Genomic DNA, 13882 nt, shown 5'->3' with positions numbered 1-13882 from the left:
CATCCTACAATGGACACTGGACATCCCCCACTAGAAAGAAACCCTAGGGTTCAGAAACCCTATATTCAGGCAAAATTCAGGACTTTTGTCCCATAGTTGTGTGAAGAGACTTCTCTAAAGAAATAATAAACAAACAAACTGATGTGAACTCTAACCCAAGCCACATTTAAAGTTTACTCAGCTCTTGAGTTTTCAGTTAGGTTAGCCAATATCATTTAAGCCAATTTGAGTTGTTTTCCAACTACTGCATCTGAAAGCTTCCTAACCAGTTGTGGGTAGACAAGGGGTTGTAATGGGCTGCTTCCCCTTCAAGGAAGGACTTGTTGCCCCAGCTGCGGGGAGTGCTGTCGATGGAGAGCCAGCTGTCAGCCCTTCAAGGATTGTTTCCAATGTAGAGAACTGTCTTCTGGAGAAGACAATATCCAGCGACCGGTTGAGGTCCTGGTATAAAAGCTCAGCCGTTTGGATCCAAAGTGGGACAACTCTGAGTGTCATTTAAGGTCCACAGCTCCCTGGGGGTCAGCCATGGGTGTTGTTTGGGCCTGCAGTGCAGTTGTACTTCTCCTTCTGCCCAATCTGTCTTCCCCTCCTTCTCTAATGAACATCTTGAACATTAGACTCTCTTAGAATCTGCTTCCTGGAGGACTCAATCTGTATCACTGATACACCACCAACTCTAAACAGTCTGATAAATGTTAGTGGATAGTCTTGTCTTGTCTGCCAAAGCAAGACCAGGAGCAGATTGTGGCCCTGACCACAAACTGTTCATATCCAATATCAGAGTAAGGCTGAAGAAGAGCACTAAAGGAATTGTAATGCCAAAATATAATGGAAACAATGTTCTCAACAAATTTAAAATCCACATAGAAAAACAGATTTGCATTGTTAAACCTAATTGACTGAGAACCAAAAGAACTATGGACTGAAATCAGAATTATTACTAAGGAAGAATGTGAAAAGACATGCCTGAAGTAAAAAGAAAAGAAAAATTGAGATGGACGACAGAAGAAACACTAAAAATTATTAAGGACAGGTGAGAAGCAAAAGTAAAAGGTGACAAAAGCAGGATTAGAATCCTGAACGCAGCTTTTCAGCTACTATTACATAGAGTTAAAGAGGACTACTATGACGGCCAACGCAAAGAGATAGAAGAAAATGATAAAAAAGGAAGAGCAAGAGGTCTCTTCCAGAAGATTCAAGAAATCAAAGGGAAATATAAATGCTGAACGACCAACAGGGAAGCATGCTATCTCATCAGGAGAAAATAAAGGGAAGGTGGAAATAGTATACTAAAGATTTAGACAGAGAGATGAAAAGATGACAGACTCCTTTGAAGAAAATTCCTATGAGGAAAAACTCATAATTTTAGAAAGTGAAGTGAAAGCTTCCCTAAAAGTTCTGGGAAGAAATAAGTCACCAGGGGTAGATGGGATATTGATAGAATTATTTCAAGCCACAGAGACTGAATCTGTCAAAAATCCTAACAAGAATATGCCAACAAACATGGAAAACAAAACAATGGCCTACACACTGGAAACGCTCAGTATATATCCCAATCCCCAGAAAAGGAGATGGCAGGGAGTGCAGTGACTACAGGACCATTGCTCTGATTTCCCATGCAAGTAAAATGATGCTCAAGGCGCTGCAACAAAGGCTTTTACCTTATACGGAGCAAGAAACGCCTGATGTCCAAGCTGGGTTTCGAAAAGGGAGAGACACGTGAGATCTAATTGTGGTTATTCGTTGGCTACTGCAGCGCTTCAAAGAATTTTAGAAGAAGGTTAGTCTGTATTTTATAGACTACAGTAAAGCCTTTGCTTGGATCATGAAAAGCTATGGGCCGCTCTGAAAGAAACGAGCGTGCCTCAGCACTTGATTGTCCTGATGCGTAACCTGTATTGTGGACAAGAAGCCACTGTCAGGACAGAATATGGAGAGACAGAATGGTTTCCCACAAGCAAAAGTGTCAGACAAGGGTGCATTTTATCTCTTATCTGTTTAATCTGTACACAGAACATATAATATGAAAAACTGGGCTAGACTCAGATGAAGGAGAAGTGAAAATTGGAGGAAGAAATATCAACAATCTAAGATATGCAGATGACACCATCTTACTGGCAGAAAGCAGCAAAGAGTTGAATCGACTTCTGATGAAAGTGAAAGAAGAAAGTGCCAAAGCAAGACTGCATTTGAACATCAAGAAGACAAAAATCATGACCACAGAAGAGCTACACAACTTGAACATAGACAATGAAGACTGAAATTGTTAACGATTTTGTTTACCCTGCAAGTTAAGTCGTCAATGTAAATGAAGACTGCAGCCAAGAAATTAAGAGAAGACTGAGACTTGGAAGGGCAGCAATGAAAGAATTAGGAAAGATCATCAAGTGTAAGGAAGTGTCATTAGAGACCAAGGCCAAGATTATCCACATCCTTGTATTCCCAATTACTATGTATGGATGAGAAAGCCGGACAGAGAAGAAGGCTGACAGGAAAAAGCTGATTCATTAAAAATCTGGTGTTGGAGGAGAGCTCTACAGATACCCTGGACTGCCAGAAAGATGAACAAGTGGGCCCTAGAGCAAATTAAGCCTAAACTATCACTGGAGGCAAAAATGATAAAACTGAGCCTGTCTTACTTTGGGCACAGCATGAGAAGGCAGAATCCTTTGGAAAAGACAGTAACGCTGGGAAAAGTAGAAGGTAGCAAGAAAAGAGGAAGACCAAATATGAGATGGATTGACTCCATAAAGGAAGCCATAGGCATGAGTCTACAGAATTTACATAGAGCTGTTGAGGACAGGACATTGTGGACATCACTCATTCATAGGTTCACCAGCCGTCAGAGCTGACTTGATGGCACATAACAACAACAAGTTTACTGAGAGTACTACACAATATTAGTCCTAAAATATAATCTTTCCAGGGGCAGGAACTTTATTTTATTCATTAGCTATAACCAGCACCAATAACAGTGCCCAGCTACTCACACATTCATTCAACAAATTGTGATTCACTGCCTTCTATGTGCCTTGGTATTTAGCACATATTTAATGAATGGGTGATTGAATGAAATATTAAGATCCTCCTCCACTGATGCAAGCGATTTCAAATCATTTGAAAGCAAAGTGAATATTTTAAATGTTTTCATGGTCTTCCTACTTCTCCACATGAAGCTATTCTCCATTATTTTCATTTCCTATAAATCATAGAGCATAGGGTAGTATAGGTATGCTTTCCTGATTGCCCACCTTATTCACTACCAATCTTCCTCCATAATAACTATCTGAATAGTGTGAAGCTTCCTCTTGTGAATCCACATGGCATGATACCTACTAGGTATCTGTTGATTATTTGTTCTGCTGAGATTTCAGTTCAATTTACATTTAAGATAGGTCTCTATTTTTCTTTTGCTCCCAACCTGCAATCCAGGATGAACATTTTGAACAGGATGAAACCATAGACTATGAGCTCCTTGACTAAGGATTCAGTCTTGTATAGCTTTATACTCTCGGAGTCTGGCACAGCATCTGCCATATAGCGGGCCCCTCATATGTCCCAAATTTAACCCCCTTTATCATGGTAAAGAATAGACAGAGTTGCTTATTTTGACTGGCATTTTTGGATTGCTTGTTTCCAGTAGAGAGGAGCATGTCTACTGCAGATAAGCAAATAATATTTATTGCTAATAGTTATAAAGTGCTTACTTCCATGTCTGACACTGTCCTAAGTACTGTAAATGGATTCTCTTCTCACAACAACTACACGAAATAAAGTTTTACTTTTATGCTAAATGTTCAGATGAATCTGAGAAAGTTAAAATATGTAGCCTCAGAGTCAGCACTGATGGCCTAGTGGTTAAAGTTCAGCATGCTCTGCTTTAGCAGCCCGGGTTCATTTCCCGGTCACTGAACCATACCATTCCTCTGTCAGTAGCCATGCTGTGGTGGCGGGTCACATAGAAGAAGTGGAAAGACTTATAACTAGAATATACAACTATGTATTGGGGCTTTGGGGTGGGGGGAAGAGAGAGGAAGATTGGAAACAGATGTTAGCTCAGGGCAAATCTTTCCCAGCAAAAAAGAAAGACAGAAAATAAAGTATCTAGCCTAAGATCAAATAACTAGTAAGAGCAAAGTAAAGATTCAAAACAAGTCTGTCGCCAGTCCATCCTTAACTTCTAATCATAGCAAGTTTCTTCAGATGATGTAAATGTACTGTTTTCATAAGTGAATCCTTAGAATAGCAGAAAGTAGAAAAAGACCATAAAAATTTGAATATATGTATATGGAATTACATGTCACTTTGAATTATTATTAATTCTACTCACCTCAGTTAATCTGGGAAGTTAAGAGTTGGTTTAATTACGTCCACTCACTAAGAAATAATAGACAGATGATGATAATTTTTTTTTACCATCTTAATTATCACCAATTAATTTCTCTGACATCTCAGGTTACTTTATTCACTAATTCAGCAGACATTAATTGAATGACTACCATGTTCCAGGCTCTACTCTAGGTACCAGGAAACAAAAATAATAAGGTATAACCTTATCCTCAAGGAGCTTATAGTCAAGTGGAGACAAAAATCAATATATAAACAATATAACAAATGCCAGATTTGAGAGACTGATTGCTAAGAAGCACAGAGATGAAACCTAACTTTTTTGGGGAGTGGAGGGTGAGTTGAAGTCCAGGAAGCCACCACAGATAAGGCTCCACTTTAATTGCGTCTGAGGAATAAACAGAAAATAGATGGATGAGGGAGTGGCTAGGAAGTACATTCTGGCAGGGGGTCAACACAGACAAAGGCACAGAAGCCTGATATAACACAGTATATTTAATAATATGAGTATTCTTATCAATATTGCTTAAGGCAACAGTGCACGGGAGGGGTAAAAATGGGGAGATGGACAGGGTCCAGCAAGAGGTGGGGGGCAAAAGGCAAGAGGCTGCAAGAAAAGTAACCATGAGTGCCTCGCGCTTTACGTCAAGGAGGTCAAATGCTCTTCTGTGAAGAATGGAGACCATGGAAGGATTGGTAAGTAGGTGATTGACAGGATTGCATTTTTCTGGTAAGTATTTCAGAAAGACCCCTCTGGTGATAGCATGAAAGATAGACTAGAAGGGCCCTCAGGTTGGAAGCAGAGTTCATCAGGAGTTTACTATCGTGGTCCAGCCTGGACATGGGTTGAGCCCAGCTCAGGCACTGGCAGCCTGGGTGAAGAAGGTGGCACTTTTGCTAAATATAGGAGGCATAGCTGCCGGATCAAGGAACTAGATAGGGTGGATGTTTGGAGGAAAACAAGGTTACCAACTTAGGTAACAGTCAACACTTGGTATAGAGAGGAAAAGGAGATTGAGAGGAGGGGAGAGAGATGATGATGCATACTGAGGTTGGGTGTTTGTGAAACATCCAGATGGAGACGTACAGTAGGCAGAAGAAATAATATGAATGATAAATATAACCACTTAAGTGGCAGGGCTCTCAGCTTTTCATATATATTAACCCTTCTAATCCTTAGACAACCTTATGAAAAAGAACTGAAGCGCAATGAGGGAAGTAACGCACACATGCTTACACAGCTGATATGTGGCACGGCTAAAACTATCTTGTTCCAAATCTTACACTTTTTCAAGGGCTTTTGGAGGTTATTGAACCCTTTTGCACAGGAAGTGTTATGTTCAGATTGCTTTTAAGGAAGACTATTCCGTCTGCTGTGTGAAAAAATGGCTGCATGAGCAATACAGAAAAGAGGAGATGAGTTCCTTCATCTAAAAAGTTAACACAGCTGTAAAATGGCAGGGCTTGTTTGAAACGGGTGTTGTACCATTTGCTACAACGCGGCAAGTAGAATTTGAAACGGAGCCAAACACGGAAGCTGGCACAAAGTATACATGTAACATATCTCAGTTTTCCCCACCCATTTCTAACTCCTTTTCTTTTGAATAAAAGAAATAAATAATAAAAAACAAAGTCCCTGCTTTTATCCACGATAGCGCTGCCTCTCAGAAATAAGTGTGGGTCTCAGGAGAGAGCATGGACTGTTTTGGATATGTACATCTCAGAATTATAAAATATATAGTTGGAAGTTGAACCTTTGAACATAAAAAATCTTAAATTCACAGCTCCGATATGTCCCTTTCCCTCATACCAATACACACACACACACACACACACACACACACGCACGCACACACGCAGAGGGAGGTTCGTGAGTACAGTCTCAACAAAAGAATTTGGCCAAAAGAGAGTTATTTGGCCTGAAAAGAACTATTCACTGTAAGAGTTCTGAGGGATAATTTTGACTCCTCCCAGTGGAGTACAACCTTCCTTTGTTCCTTGATCTTGTCAGACCTCCCTGTTCCTCATTTTGCATCCTCAAGGTAAGCCAGTTAAAAGCTAAATCTGTAAAATGCTTGCTTTAAATAAAAACAGAATGTTTATTCAGCAGGAATGTTGTAACACGCTACAGAGTACACAGTTTATTATAGTAAAACTACTGATCAGATGTGTGGAAAGTAAAATCCATTAAGATACTTTATTTGGTGAATCATTTTATAGTGATAATATCACTATAAAATTATGTTATACCATAAAGGATCTTTCTCAAGCTTGTGCTAAATTTTGTTTTATGATCTTTAAACAATTAAAAAGCTATAAAGGTAGAAACCCAATGACAGTAATTATTAAGATATAACTGAAATCATTAACCTGCACCGTACCTAAGCAGTTTCAAAATGTCCCCATATTTCAACACATTATTTTATTTGCAGATCTTTAATATAAAGGTTGCTTTTCTAATAAATATAAGGAATCCATCTTATTACAAGTTAACAAGGGCAAGTAAGCATCCTGAAGAACACAATCAAGTCCGTGAAAGGGTATGCTATATCCATGTGGTTTTGATGTTATTAAGCCTGAAAATTGACCTCCTCCCAGAAACTCTGCAAGAATTCTCTCCCTTCCTGGGACAGAGTATTGATAAATGCCTCAGTTGCTCCCTTCACTTGCACACCTAGTTTATGTCATCATTGAGATTAGCTTTTGTAACGATGTACTTTATCACTCACCCCTGCATTTCTTTATGTTCAAAATTAGGATCCCTTAGCCTAATCCTCCAAGTAGAGTTTTCTGTCAAATGCAAGCAGTAAACTCCTCAATTTGAGGAGGTAATCAAGAAGCTTTACACTGATAATTTAATAACACAAGATCAAACCACAGAATCAGTACTTCATTCATTCATTTGAAAAAAAAATCACCACTCATCCCCACCCCAAGCCCACTCCACAGACAGATTCATGCTGCTTCCCTCAGAGGCTCTTTATCACCTGACTAGTTTCTACCTCTCTCCAGGCTCATCTCTCTCCATCCCCGACAGCCCTTCTCAATGCCCTATTATTAAACTGGAAGTTAATGAAGGCAGGGATAATGTAAATTCCACTTATACTTCTCTGTGCCCAGAAGCGCACCTGGTAGCAAATATTTTTGATTGATTAATAACTTTTAAAAATTAAATGAAGAGGGTTCTGCCTTGCTTCCCTAGTCCTTGAAGGAACTGTGGCCCTCACTCTGAACCTCAGTCATTGGCTAGGACTGTGCAGCCTGTTTCTTGGCCTCTCTTTCTCTTTAGTTTTCTCTTTCTCCTTCGGCTTCTCTTGCCCTTTGCTTAGGGGTCTAGTTGGCTTCAGGAAATTAGGCATATTTGGTCAGATCCAGCCTCATTATGACAGCTAATTAACTTTCTATCCCATTTCATTTAACGAAAAGTATTTTATTGATTGTTTCTCTGAATTTTGGATGGTGTTATGCTTTTCCTGCAGAGGTTCAGTCCTGTCTATTTCAGTGCTGTAACAACAAAGATGCTCCATGCAAAGGACATCTGGAGGCAGGAGGGATTTCTTTTGCTGTATCTGTGGGCTACTAGTTTGTATCATAGAGAGTTTCCCCCTGACCTTATGTCTACTTTCCCTGCTATAGCATAAGCTCTAAGATGACACATGCTGTCTATCTTCCTCGAACCCCCTCTGCCAGTCTTTTGACTTTACTTCTAAAACATGCACAGTACTTCTCTTTTTTCTCCATATTTAATGTTAGCATCAGCATTTCCCTTATAGCCTAGCAACCAGGGTGCCTGTCCTTGGGCTTCCAACTTTACTAGACCCACTCTCTCGTCTACCACCAGCTTCACTCTTCCCTATAGGGCAAGGAATCTTTGGGGCCAAGCATTCATACCCCCCAACAGCCCACAACCCCATTTCTATATCCGTTTCCAAATACAAGGGACCATGGAAATTCCTGCCCAAATCGCTAGAGTGTTCACTTGCATGTGGGAGGCTCCTCTTAGAGTGGGAGAGGGTCCAGAGCAGGAAGGGAAGGAGGTTGTTAGGCCAGGACCCTCCCTTTGTCCTCTTGCCCCAGGACCACAACTTTTAGAAGTGGACCTGATCATCCTAATTCCAATGCTCACTCATTTACTCTGGCCCTTCCTTGATCTCTCTGCTTCCACTGCTGCTTCCTTCCACCGCAACAACCATTTCTCCACACAGCAGCCAAACTGCAAATCAGAGCTTAGCATTTCGCTGCTTATAACAATGCATTTCCTTCCCATTGAATTTATAGTGGCCTCCAAGGTCTGGAAGATCTGGACCTGCCCACCACTCTTCTTCCACCATTCTCTCCTTTACTCTGCACGTTCCATCCACAAGGGCCTCCTCCTCCAGCTCAGTCCTTTCTCAGAAGTGTTAGTCCCTCTGACCCAGATCTTCACACCAATGGCTCTTCTCTTTCTTGTCGTTCAACTCCTGTCTCAAGTACACCTTCTTAAGTAGGTATTCCATGGCCACCCTATCTAACCTAACACTCAACAACACCTCCATCACTCTACAACTCATCACCCTAATTTTTTATAGCAACAATCACTATCTTCAATTTTTGCATTTAAGTATTTGTTTTATTTTAATTGTCTCCCTACTGTAAGATGTAAGGCTGCATGGTAGCAAGGGTCTTGATCATTGTGTATATGGATCTATCTCAATGCCTTGAACAAGGTCTGAAGCACGGTAGACATTCAATAAATAGTTGTTGAAGGAAGAAAGAGATAAGGAATAAAGAAAACCTGGGTGAGATTAAGAGAAAAAAGGACAGAGGCTGGCAGAGAGGGCTGTCTGGGGGTCCATAGTTGCAGAGAGGCAGAGATCAGCCTCCTGGAAAATATCTTACTGCCTCCTCATCCCTCACTGCAAAAATGAAGGAATGAATGAATAAGACCGGTCAGTTAAAATAAGCAGGACATTTGTTTATTGGAAGATTGGGACATTTGGGAAGAAGAGTTGCCTTTTCCTAGTGTTCTCTATCAGTTGAGAAATAACAAAAATGGAAACAGATTTATTCAGTGCTTGTGTGTCCTTTCCTGCTCCTCGTTCCTTAGTTTCCTTCATTGTATTTCTATGCCACAACCATTTTCTTAGCAGTGATATGGTCCAGGAATTTCTCCAAAACACTCATCTGCAAAAGAAAATCTATTTTGCCATGATTTTATGCATTCACCAATTCATCAAATATTTATCAACTTGTACTATATGCTAGGCACCCTACCGGCGTCTGTGCTAGGCACCCTACCGGCGTCTGACTGTTTTTCTCCCCAGAGGCCTGCCTGGTTTTATTATTACATAGTAAGCATACACATTGTAGCAATTAATCTTCTGAAAGACAGCATGAAGGCCAAGGGGAAGAAGAACACCGAAGAAGAGGACCAGGCTAATAAGCACTACTTCCTATGGAAGCCTCTGCCTGCCAGGTGAGTCATATCCCTTAGGAGACAGGGCTCCAAATTCTACATGTAACTTGGTGGATAAAGAACGGTTTTAGAACAAATGCTACATTTTAAGTAGCAGCATGGCTATAGTTGTGAAAATGTAACTGTACAGGGTAAAAAGAGGTTGAAGCCAATGTGGGTGCTGAAGCGGGACAATAAGTGGCAAATGGCACTTCAACATAGACAGAACCTATTCCCTAAGCCCTCCCTACCTATGACAGTGCTATCAAGAGAGGGCCAGCCAATATCCACTTACGTTGGGACTTCAATTTCTACCTTCAGTTCTCATATTACTGTCTTCAATACAAGAGGCTCAGTTCACAGGTCTTGGGATTTTTTTCTGAATCAATAAGAACGTCCAATCTATTATATTCAACAAAAGAAAGAAAAAGAGAGAAGAAAAGCAATGGAAGTAAGGGAGGAAGGAAATTAAAAGGAATGATTGCTGTAACAGAAAAAGCAATGACTACAGAGAAAAAAAAATCAAAAAAGGTAGAAGCTCCTGTCAAAAATAATTACATGTATGTTACCTCTTCTTTGATCCCTGTTGGAAAGTTCAAATACAAATTAGTTTACTTTTTTTTTTTTTTTATTTATTTTTTTTTTGTGAGGAGATCAGCCCTGAGCTAACATCCGCCAATCCTCCTCTTTTTTTGCTGAGGAAGACGGCCCTGGGCTAACATCCGTGCCCATCTTCCTCCACTTTATATGGGACGCCGCCACAGCATGGCTTACCAAGCAGTGCGTCGGTGCGCGCCCGGGATCCGAACCAGCGAACCCCGGGCCGCCGCAGCGGAGCGCGCGCACTTAACCGCTTGCGCCACCGGGCCGGCCCCCCAAATTAGTTTACTTTTGATATTAATATTATTCTTAATATTGACTTCAGTAGAAGTTCAAAGTGAATAGCTCAAGAGAGAATTCACCAAAATCAACTTTATAATTCAGCATAAGTTGCCACTATACATTGTAATCTAGATGCCGGAGTTAAACACAGAAGTGAGAGCACCTGAGGTAAAGGAATAGTGACAAGAAACACTGCTGAGTTCAGCAACAAGACTCAGAGTGTCTGTCAAATTAGAATTTATGACTATATGCTATAAAAACAATGAAGAGGTAAATGCAATAAGCGCATGGTTTTGACTAAAGTAATGTCACTTATTCATTCGGTAGAATCCTTCTGACAGCTAGCATTATAGAAATCACAACCAAATGTCTTTTATAATATTATCCCACAAGAAACAGATTCTATTCAGTTTTATGAAAACAAAAGTGTTATATTTATATCTAAATTTAATGGCTTGCACCAACAGACTTTTTGGTAATTTTCAAAGCATATTTTAATGCTATAGAAAAAAACAATGATTTTGTTAAGCACAGCTGATTTCAACTAAACGAGATATTTGAAAGGCAACTTAGCAATATTTATTAAAATTAAAATTCAGATAGCAGTAACTCATGCGTTTTTTTTAGTGCAACAAGAGCACACACACCTGCACATACACACATGCATGTGAACACATACGTGAATGTGTAATGCAGCATTGCTCATAGAGGAGAAAAAAACAACCCTGAAGTTCTGTGAGAAGGTGAATGGTTGAAAAAAATTGATATATCTATGTTATGGAACATTATGTAGCCATCAAGAAGAATGAGTAGAATCTGTCTCTATTAACCAGGTGTGATACTCACAATATATTTTTAACTAAAAACCTAAAGTTGGAGAATAAAGTTTATGCTGTTATTCCACCTTAGCAAAACCTCAAACAAAATAATAACGCATATATACATTTGTATATATATTTACGATCTTGGAGAACAGTGAGAAATGATACACACATTGTCAAAATTTGTTACCACAGGAAGGTAATAATCGAGAGGGGCTGGGGTAGGGATTGTTAACTTTTTCTCTATTCATTTCCATCATTTCACTTGTTATAACAAGAAAATTTTCTTAAATGAAAAATGAACCCAGTTTTGAAAAAGAAGAGGAAGAAAATTTACTAGTTATTTTATTGAAAGGTCTTTTAATAAGTTATTCTCTAGTAGATGAAAATATTTAATGCACCTTTAAAACATCAGCATTGTATTCTCTATTAAACTTTAAACCATCTTAAGGAAGAACGGGGTATCATAAATGAGCCCTTATGAACATGTGAAATTAATAAAGTGACTCTCTGATCATCAGGGACATGAATCCAAGGCTGATGCACTTATGATATAAGGAATTAGTTGTAAAACTATTAACCATAGAGCGAGCATTGGAATTTTGCCAATTTCCCATTTAAATTTTATTAATGATTAAAAATAGTGTGACTTTGTTTTACAAGAGCAATTATTTTAGACCACATGAATCTTGACTTATTTTAAGACTCTGATTCTGTGATTTCTTATGTGGCAATAAACTATAATCCCCTTTCATGTGTAACTGGAAAGGAAGTCTTTTAGTTCATGATTCTGCATTAATGGATAAAATTCCACATGTAAGTCACTTGGTAATAATACTAAAATCTTTTCTTGTCATCTCCACTAAAATTTTTCTAAAACTTTATCTTCTAAAATCTGCTTTCAAATTGAAAGCATCAGCACTATGAGCCTAGAACAGCCAAGTTGTGGTAGCTTGCTCATTATTGGAAAACACCATTTATTTCTTCATAAGCTTATTTCTGGACTTAGCGGGAAATTTTCAACTACTCAAAAGGAGCTGTACCCAGAGCAGACTAGTTTCTGCAATATACTTTTAAATTTCTTTCACTTGAAACTTGATAATACATAAAAATATATTCATCAGGGTCCTTGTTGCTTCTGGTAATAGCTAAATTAAACAGAAGCCAGATTTTCTCAATCAACTCCTGATGTCTGTATCCCTACCCATAGTGATTAAATTTAGGGTTAAGTTTCATTCACCTTAGCTGAGTATTGAAGTAGTGGAAGTAAACCAGATATGCTAATAAATGTTAACAATAGGATCTTTGGGGGATAGAGGGGCAAAGGCATTTTCCAATTTGTGTAGTATATATACTAACACTATGGCCAATTGCAAGCTACTAAATATTTAAAATCCAGGTGGCAAATTTCCTCAAAATTTAACACTCAGCTCTTGCAAACCAATTCAGGCCAGCTCCAGCCCATCACTAAAGTGAATCATAAGATCATCCCTACTTTCCAACTGTGAATCATGCTAATAAGAAGCAAAATAGCAATTTTCATTTGGTGGAACATTGAGCTGGTGAGAAAAATCGATTCTTACCAACGTTCCCACATAGCCTGTTCATTAATCTTGTACTAACGAAGGTGATTCCATACTCTCATTGTATATATGGTAGCTCAAGGAGTCCCAGAATGTGGCTAGATAATTATTAAGTGCTCATACGACATGATTATTAATGATATGATAATGATAGACAACACCTAGTTTGTACAATTCAAAAAGGAGGCACTTGGGAAATCTGACTACAAATACATTTGGCTATTTACTAATAAACTAAAAATGTGTTTATACTTTGTCAGCAAGTATTTTATATAGAAGCATGCCCCTGAAAATGAAGCAAAGGACAAGACAATTTGTCATATAGATTCCATATTTAAGACCATACTTTGCTTTCTCTAAAAGGAATCCTTATTCTACCTTGAACTTGGCCTTGATTCATCTCGTAAAATCTATAAGAAGAGGTCAAGCACAACCGTTAGCTAATCCAAAGAAAGAAAATAATTAAGAGCAGTACTTAGGGAATGGTGAGACAGGTACAATAATCAGTTAAGTAAAGGATTTTTTGTAATAAAAAAAAACTTAGAATTTTCTATCTGTATCAGCTTTACATTACACAATTTCTTCTCTTATTTCAAGACCATGTTTTCAATCTAGTAGCAGGCTTACCTTCTAATTAAATTACCTTCTTAACATAACTGAATTAAGGACTTGTTTTTAATTATATTATCACTCATTATAACAATCATCATAACAATATGTAATAAGCGCCAATCACTACTCTTAGTCTTTTAATATACATTATCTCTAATATTTATGGTAAAACTGCCAGGCAATTATTATTTTCCCTATGAGTA

General features: G+C 38.7%; 1 protein-coding gene across 1 annotated transcript in view; it reads right to left on the bottom strand.

Moving 5' to 3' along the window:
* The window catches only part of ZNF804B (zinc finger protein 804B), a 508035-nt gene that overhangs the window by 232238 nt on the left and 261915 nt on the right, over positions 1-13882 (bottom strand).

This window comes from Diceros bicornis, chromosome 3 (assembly GCF_020826845.1).
Source record: "Diceros bicornis minor isolate mBicDic1 chromosome 3, mDicBic1.mat.cur, whole genome shotgun sequence".
NCBI classification, from domain to species: domain Eukaryota; kingdom Metazoa; phylum Chordata; class Mammalia; order Perissodactyla; family Rhinocerotidae; genus Diceros; species Diceros bicornis.
Note: the sequence above shows the minus strand (reverse complement) of the source record. Positions and strands in the feature narration are given on the sequence as shown.